Genomic DNA, 7,908 nt, shown 5'->3' with positions numbered 1-7,908 from the left:
AAATAGTTGGGTGGAGAGCATTAGAGTAGAGGCAGAAGCCATCGAGGGTGCAGTACGAAAACAAGAGGATGAAATTTGCACACACCATATTTTCTTATTGTTTGTTATTTATTATTATTATTTGTTGGCTAAGATTTTCATTTTTGTTGATCTTTAGCTCTTGTTCTTGTTAGTAAAAAACACAATACTACTACTGCTTCTACTACTGGCCACAACAATTTGTAATTGACAAACATCTCAGTTGAAAAGTTTGGGTGTTAACATGCTGCCATAACAGCCTCTAAACTTCTGGGAAGGTTTTCCACAAAATGTTGGATCCTGGTTACTGAGATTTACACCTATAGTGTGTGAGTGAGCAGTCCAACTGTAAATGTGCGCCTACAGTTAGGTAGGGTAAAGGACATGTATATTTCCCTTTTAGCTAATTCCTCATGGCACAGAAAGGCTGAGGTTGCTCACAGATTTGAGTCAGCATGTTGCCTAAAAATGCATGTCCANGGACATGTATATTTCCCTTTTAGCTAATTCCTCATGGCACAGAAAGGCTGAGGTTGCTCACAGATTTGAGTCAGCATGTTGCCTAAAAATGCATGTCCACTCTGCAGTCAGGAGGACTGTGTGACACAGACTGTAGTAATGTACTGCTGATTAGTTCGGAGGCATTTCAACAGACTGACTCATGCAGCAGACTTCTATCAACTGAATTCCAACCAGGTGAATATAAACCCAAGTTTCACTTTCAACTTTCAACATCACAGGTGCTCAGGTCTTTACATTAACGGTGTTATTGATTGAATTAAATAATTGTGGTGTATATGCTTAGAAAGGAAACACATTATATAAATATTGTATATCTGCTGTTTGTGGACTAATTCATAGTGATGTTATTAACTGTAAATATCATTCTGTGGATGTGTGGATCATACTCATGTATTTTGGCTCTTTCCTGAAATTGTGCAGTTTCGGGTAAATGTTCATTTGGTTATCATTAAAATTTTGGGGTTATTATGATATACCTAGATCATGCATGGTGTTGCACTTAGGCAATATGTGTTAAGAGAAGACAGATACCTACTGAAAATCTTGTTGGGAGCCTGTAAAAAGGCCATCACGAAGAGATGGTCCAATAAGGCAGAACCACCAATACAAGAAGAATGGCTGAAAATTGTGAATGAGATGTATGATATGGAACTGTTTAACCCACAGGATGAGGACTCAAGAGGAGCGATGTTGAGAGAAATAGGAAAAATGGACAGTGTTTACATGTGAACATGTTTACATGTTGATTTTAAAGTTCCTTTACTTGTTTATAGAGCTTTAAATGACCTTGCCCCTCCATACATCAGAGATTTTCTATCATTTTATGTTCCAGCCAGATCACCAAGGTCCTCCACTGCTTTACTTTAAAATGTCTTTTTAATTTGGCTTTTCATGTTGACTAACATTACAGTCTTGGTATTTAAGTTTTAACCATTGTTTTCTACCTTATTTTATCTCTCCTGTTCATTTTTTAAATTAATTTATTTACTCTCTTTTTATTCTATGTTTGTTGTGTTTTGGTTGTTTTGCTTTTATAATATTTTATTGTCTTGTGTCTGTGTCATTGCTATGTTGCCATGGGAAGCACTTTGGGCTGCATGTTTGTGTGAAAGGTGCTATATAAATAAAATTGAGACAAGATGAGAGACTCAGTAACTGACTATGTCACAGGGATGAATAGCTTTTGAGCTTTTTGGGCGTTTTTATTCATTTATTGTATATTTATTTCTGTTTCTTTGTATCCTGTTTTTATCCTGTGTTAAAAAGAAAATTGACAGCTCACAGTAAATTACGGTATATTGGCTTATTGTTTTTTTTTAATCATTATTATTTCCAATACTATGACTGAGTTCATGTGATTTTACTTTGATGTATCACAGATTTTAAAAATAGAATGCCACATGATTTTGATTTATGCATGCATGGCAGTTTCACTTCTGCTGTGGTGCCAATAATAAGCAGTGTATGTGGATTGCACAGGTTAGAAATAATTAATTTCTGCCTCATCATGAAAAATAAACCCTTACCCAGCCTTAAGAAGGAAGTGAAGCAGATTAAATACACGGATGTAACAATCTGTGTCACAGTGGTGGAGGGGTTCAAAGACCTGACCCTAATCTCTCCTGTGTTCATGTAAATATTGCCTGGCTAATAAGCGACCGGCCTGCCTCTGTTTTCCCTGCATGTAAATGTGCTGTGTAACAGCTCTGCTCCGATCAGACCTGTTCTTCCTCTCTGTCGTCACCCACGCAGCCACATGAGAGGATCCTGTTACCGGAAGTTACCGAGCTTGTTGTCACCTGGGCGGACTCCGCAGGTGAGAGCAGACGGTTTCTGCACATTAAAAAGTCGATACATTGAATTCACAGTCGAGAATTATACGCACCTGGGTGTTTACTCGACGTGAGGAAGATTTTTACGCACTTTTTGTGAATTTTCCAGGAGTATTGTGAAGAAGAGACTCCGTGGTGAAGCAGAGAAGGACCACACTGGTCGACATGTTTGTCAGCGGGCTGGTTTCGGTGGCTTTGTTCATCGCAGCGACAGGTGAGTGATTTTAGGCATTTGCTTTTTCTTTCTTTTTTTGAGGACAATCAACGCGTTCAAATCTTTCTTGTTGCACAGTTTAACTCAACAACAGCTGTAATATCAGTAACAATTTTGACCCTAAATATTAAATAAACTGTTTTGGCTGTTGTTGGTGCTCATCGTCCTCAAACGAGCTTCAGGCCTGGTCCAGGAAACACAGTGTAGTAGTGTTTGTGTCCGCTCAGGAGCAGGAGCAGGTCAAGCTGACGTCAGAGACCATAACATATGATTCATTTTGCAGTGTACAAGTTGTAGGATATTTAAAACGTTTACTGTAATGTCTAGTTAAACTTAAATGACAGCAGAAAATGTGCTTCGCCCTGAGGGTTGACGCAGCTGTAAAACCAGTAACCACTAAAAAGTGGAAGATAAGAGTTACTAGTTCCTCCTCTTTTGTCACAATTGCATTGAAACTTGATCATAAATGTGGGAAAAAGCTCTACAAACACAAATGCTATCACTATTTCCTCATTCTGGTTATAATTAATATTACTGTACATATTGAACAGAAGTAGGTCCAGTGAGGTTAGATCAATAAACTCAAGAAGAAGAAGATGTTCCTCTTAGATCCCTGAGGGGAAATTCAGATTTTCACTCTCTTGTCAAACACACACAGGCCCATAATACACACACATGCACAAGCAGGACTTACATACATTAAATGGAGAGATGTCAGAGCAAGGGGGCTGCCCATGGACGAACGCCACAAGCATTTTGGGGTTTGGTGTCTTGCTCAAAGATACTGTAAATCCACAGTGCCCAGGAGGTGAACCGGCACCTCTTCAGCTACTAGTCCACACTCCATATTTGATCTTAACAGGGACTTTAATCGGCAACTACGGCTGGACGATATGACCCCGGTTATTTTGTGTTTGTTTTTGCCCTCATAGTTCACTGACAAGATTTGTACTTTAAATATGCTCAACTGTTAAATCTCGGATGATTTTTTCTAATGAAAGAGTGTGTATCTTATCTTTGTGATTTTAAAATAATTGAATGAAACACACACAGATGAACATATTGTGTAGCCTCTGTAAATGCTTGTGTTATTGAGAGCTGCTTTGTGGAGGTGTTTGTCCCTTGGTGTTTGTCCATCTTTCTTTTTCGAGCCGTTCACTGTTCATATTCGGTAACGTGATCATGCTCCAGGTGCAGAAACAGATTGGTGGTATTACTTTTGGTCACTGAAACAGCTTTTCCGCAGTGTTTACATTTGATTTCTTTCTGCTCTGTGTCGTCTTCATGGAAGCCTAAATGTGTCCAAACAACGGACATGGCATTTCTCTTCGGCACAAGCTGCTCAAGTTGCCCAGTTGGCTCAGTGTTTGAGTTCTTGGTTAGAAGTTCTGAATATCGGTTTCGATTAATTTTTGATTAATTGCCCAGCCCTATTGCCGACTCTTCCAATGGACTGAGCTCCTGCCTCCCCAAGGCCTCACAGGAGTTGATTTCCACTGCATCCTATTAAGAAAGCAATCATACATCAGTGTGTGAACACAGCTCAGTTTTACAGCTTTCCACTCACCTGTCAGTGCAGTAGCTCTATAAATATTTGTCTAAATTAACTTATACTCTCTATGGATTTGTGAGATACTTGTGTTCACAAATCCAGCTGCCACTCATCATATGATGAAGGTATTTGGATTTATTTGTGGGTGGGTGATCTATAATTGTCAGTTAGTAACCTCAGATTATGCCCTGGTTATTTATAACAGTGTATTTTAAAGTATCACACTGTTCAAAGTAATGTCATAACTATAAACTTGCAGCATTACATTTACAACCTTGACTTGCATCTGTGGATTTTCATGTGCATCATGAAATCTACAGTATAATTTGTTAACTCTGTGTTAACGCAAATGCTTCTCAACCACAACGTCATCATGTGACATCACAGGACTTTGCTTGTACGCCACAAGGCAGAGTAGTTTGACTAGTTTGGCCTAGTGTTTTTTGAAAATGTAGTCTTCCAGATGCTTTCCAGGCTGGCTACTGTTTGCCTCATCAGCACATGTAGCACAGTTTACTGTACTAAACAGACCCTGTACAACACTTCAAACTTGTTGCACTGAGCAGAGAAATGTACTGCCTGACTTTAAACTCAGTTTCCTGCATGTACTCCCAGTACTTCACTTTGAAGGACACTTTTCACACAACCATGAAACCAGCACAGTATGCAAACAAAAGAAGCCATGGAGTGCTCGGGTTTCATTTTACACTGGAGGCTTATCTCCACACCAAAACTGTGACTGTGCTTCCTTATCTCAGCTGAGACTGCCTGTGAGAAACATCTACAGGGTGTCGATGACGTCCGACTGTCATTTAAGTAGCTACAACAAAAACTCCATTTGTAATTTGTAATTACCGGTATGAGTTTTCTATTGGCACACACACTGATATAAAGTCTTGTTATTTGTTTATTTTAAATCTTGGAAATTCAGGGATGTGTACAATGAATGACTTAGCACACAGCTAATGATTAACTGGCTCCTGCTGCTGCGCCCTGTAGTCGGAGCTTACACAACAAGGCAGCAGTTAAATCGTGTAATTCCCAACACTTAAAGTAATGGCAGTGTGGTGTAATGTTATGTAAAGTGGTGCAATAAATGCGTATATTATGTGACAGACAGGCCTGTGTCTGTGTACATCAATAATTTAGTGGCCTGTCTGTGTGTCTGTTGTAACTGCACCGCTGTTCCTGAAAAGACACAGTTTCAGCCACTGTTGACAGTTTCACCGGAAGTGTTCTGGCTCAGCAGACAGGAATGAGCCACTTCTTCTTCTGCTTCTTCTTTTTTTGTCCACACCCTGATGGCTTATGGGCACACTCTGAGCGTTTGACAAGGGGTGTGATCTGTATCATAATGTCATACTGTCAACATCTGAGCTTTGAGTGTGTGACATCATTTAAACCTCACAGAGCCCATCACAGTTAGATTGTGTTAATAAATCTTGGTTATAGGGCTGCAGCTACTATTATTTAGATATTAATTCATTAATTGTTTGGTCGTTATAAATTCATATAAGCTGTCTTTTTTTTGCATGTTCTCATTGACAACTTGCTTACTTTACTTAGTTCAAAACTGAAATGTTTAGTTGTTATTCATTGAGGTATTTAGTTTAGACTCCTATTCAAGATGGCTGCCAAACTGCAGACCACTGTTCAACACCAACAAACAACAACACCTGCTGTTTTTTTGGTGACCCTTCACAGCATTTCTACCAGTGTTTTTGGACACAGAACCAGCGGGGGTTTTTTTTAGTGGTATTTTGCGTCATTTCTAAGTAGGGATGTTCCTGGCGACTAAACAAAAATTTTAATTAAGACTAGTGGACTCGTCTAAAAAAAGATCTCGGCACGGTGTGTTCAGGCTCAAAATATTCCATTAACTCCCTGAAGCCTTTGCCTTTAGCAAAGTTAAATCAAATCAAATCAACTTTATTTATATGGCACTTTCATACGACAGTAACACAAAGTGCCTCACAGAGGTTAAAAACAACAAAGAACCAAAACAGAAAACAAAAAAGAAAAGAGAAAACCCAACCCTCCCACCCCACATAGAGATACATATATACACACACACACACCCACACCCACACCCACATACACTAGCTAGCACTAGAGAGACATGGCCGAGCACCGAGACCCGAGGCAAGGAAAAAGCCACCTCTGGGGGCCGTCCACACTGAGAGGGCCCACGGTCCACGGCCACAGGGAGCGCCGCCGTAGAGACCACCCCGACCCGGGCAGACAGGAGGCTCCACACCGAGGCGCAGTGCCCTTCAGCCACCTAGGTCAGAGCTGTCCACGGGACGGCACCCCCATCGGTAGACCAGGAACAGCTCTCAGTGTGGTAGGCCCCCATGAGGAAACACTGGAGCTAAAAACTGAAGGACTAAAACAGTAAGATAGGATAAAAGGTATAAAATGAACCAAATAAACAAAAAGCTATTTAGCTCATAAAATTAAGTTAATAGCTAGGTAAGAATGATCTAAAACAGAGACATATCTTGTAAGTAATCACGTTTTAGGAGCTGGGACTAGTAAATCTTTGGCATTTTTGCATAAAATTATGTAAAACAGTTGCCGGTTAAGTAGTACAGAAATATTCAGGGCAATCTGGTGAAATTACTGCCTTTTATTTTGATACCTGATAAACACGCCTTTCTCCTGTCAGTCATCCTCTGACCTAAACCTGTCTTCCATGTAGTCGACGGGTGTACATGACTCCACTTTTCAAAGCAGAACAAGCTGAGCTCTGATCTCGGAAGTTATTCTCGGATGAAAAAATTATTTTAGAATTGATGCTAATCTAAATCATCCTCAGTCTTTGTGTCTGCTGCAGCTTCTTGTGTTTATCCTTATGAATATTACAACACAAAGTGCTTTTATTTCACGCAGCCTTAAACTCATGTGAGGGAGATCAAAAATACAGGCCTCCAGCTGTTCATATTCCGAGCCTTAAATTCCACATGAAATCTCAGGATTTCCTGATAGACCGCAGTTTTCCCACTCGTGGAATGCTTGTGCATCTTTAATCTTATGTCATGTCATGAATTATAAATGTTAAATTTTACAATGTTAGTGAGAGCTCAGAGTAAGAACAGCATGAAGGTCTGCTTTGGATGGATGCTACACCTACAGAGAAGTGTCTGCAGTCACTGACTTAATAATCACATCCATCAAGACTAAAGGCAAAACCTGTACTTAAAGGAAGTGAGAATTTAGACTCAGCACCCCCATTTTAAAAAGGTGCTGATAAATGTGTGTTATGCCAGGCTTTAGAGGCAATATTACATCCCACGCAAACCCAATAACTGAATCCGTAATTAAACTAACCTTTTAATGTGTAAAATGTTTGTATAGCCCACTGTAATATGTGTTCACCATTGCAAATTACAGTGATGTGTTATAGTGACAGCATGTTATCAAACTTCAAAGTCTAATGATGTGTTTTATTTCAATCTCTGTTTGTCCAGGTGTGAGTGGCTATACAGTCACCAGCAACAACAAAAATGTGCGAGTGAAAGAGAATGAAGGTGAGTCCTGAAATTAAAAAGAAAAGAATGCAGTTGAGCTTTTGTAAGCCTAAATTATATGTCCCAGAATGATTGTGCTTCCACTTTTCCTTTCACTCTGTTCTAAGGAGCAAATATGGGAAGGTTGGCTTTGTTTCGTTTCTCAATATGAGACTATTTGCCGTGCAGGAATCCTGCTCACAGTCTTACATTCTCGCTGTGCAGAAGATATCATCTTTCCAGTCTTGTTATGTTGGTGAC

The sequence above is a fragment of the Epinephelus moara genome, chromosome 3 (assembly GCF_006386435.1).
Source record: "Epinephelus moara isolate mb chromosome 3, YSFRI_EMoa_1.0, whole genome shotgun sequence".
NCBI classification, from domain to species: Eukaryota; Metazoa; Chordata; class Actinopteri; order Perciformes; family Serranidae; genus Epinephelus; species Epinephelus moara.
The sequence above is the reverse complement of the archived record's forward strand: the minus strand, read 5'-3'. Positions refer to the sequence as shown.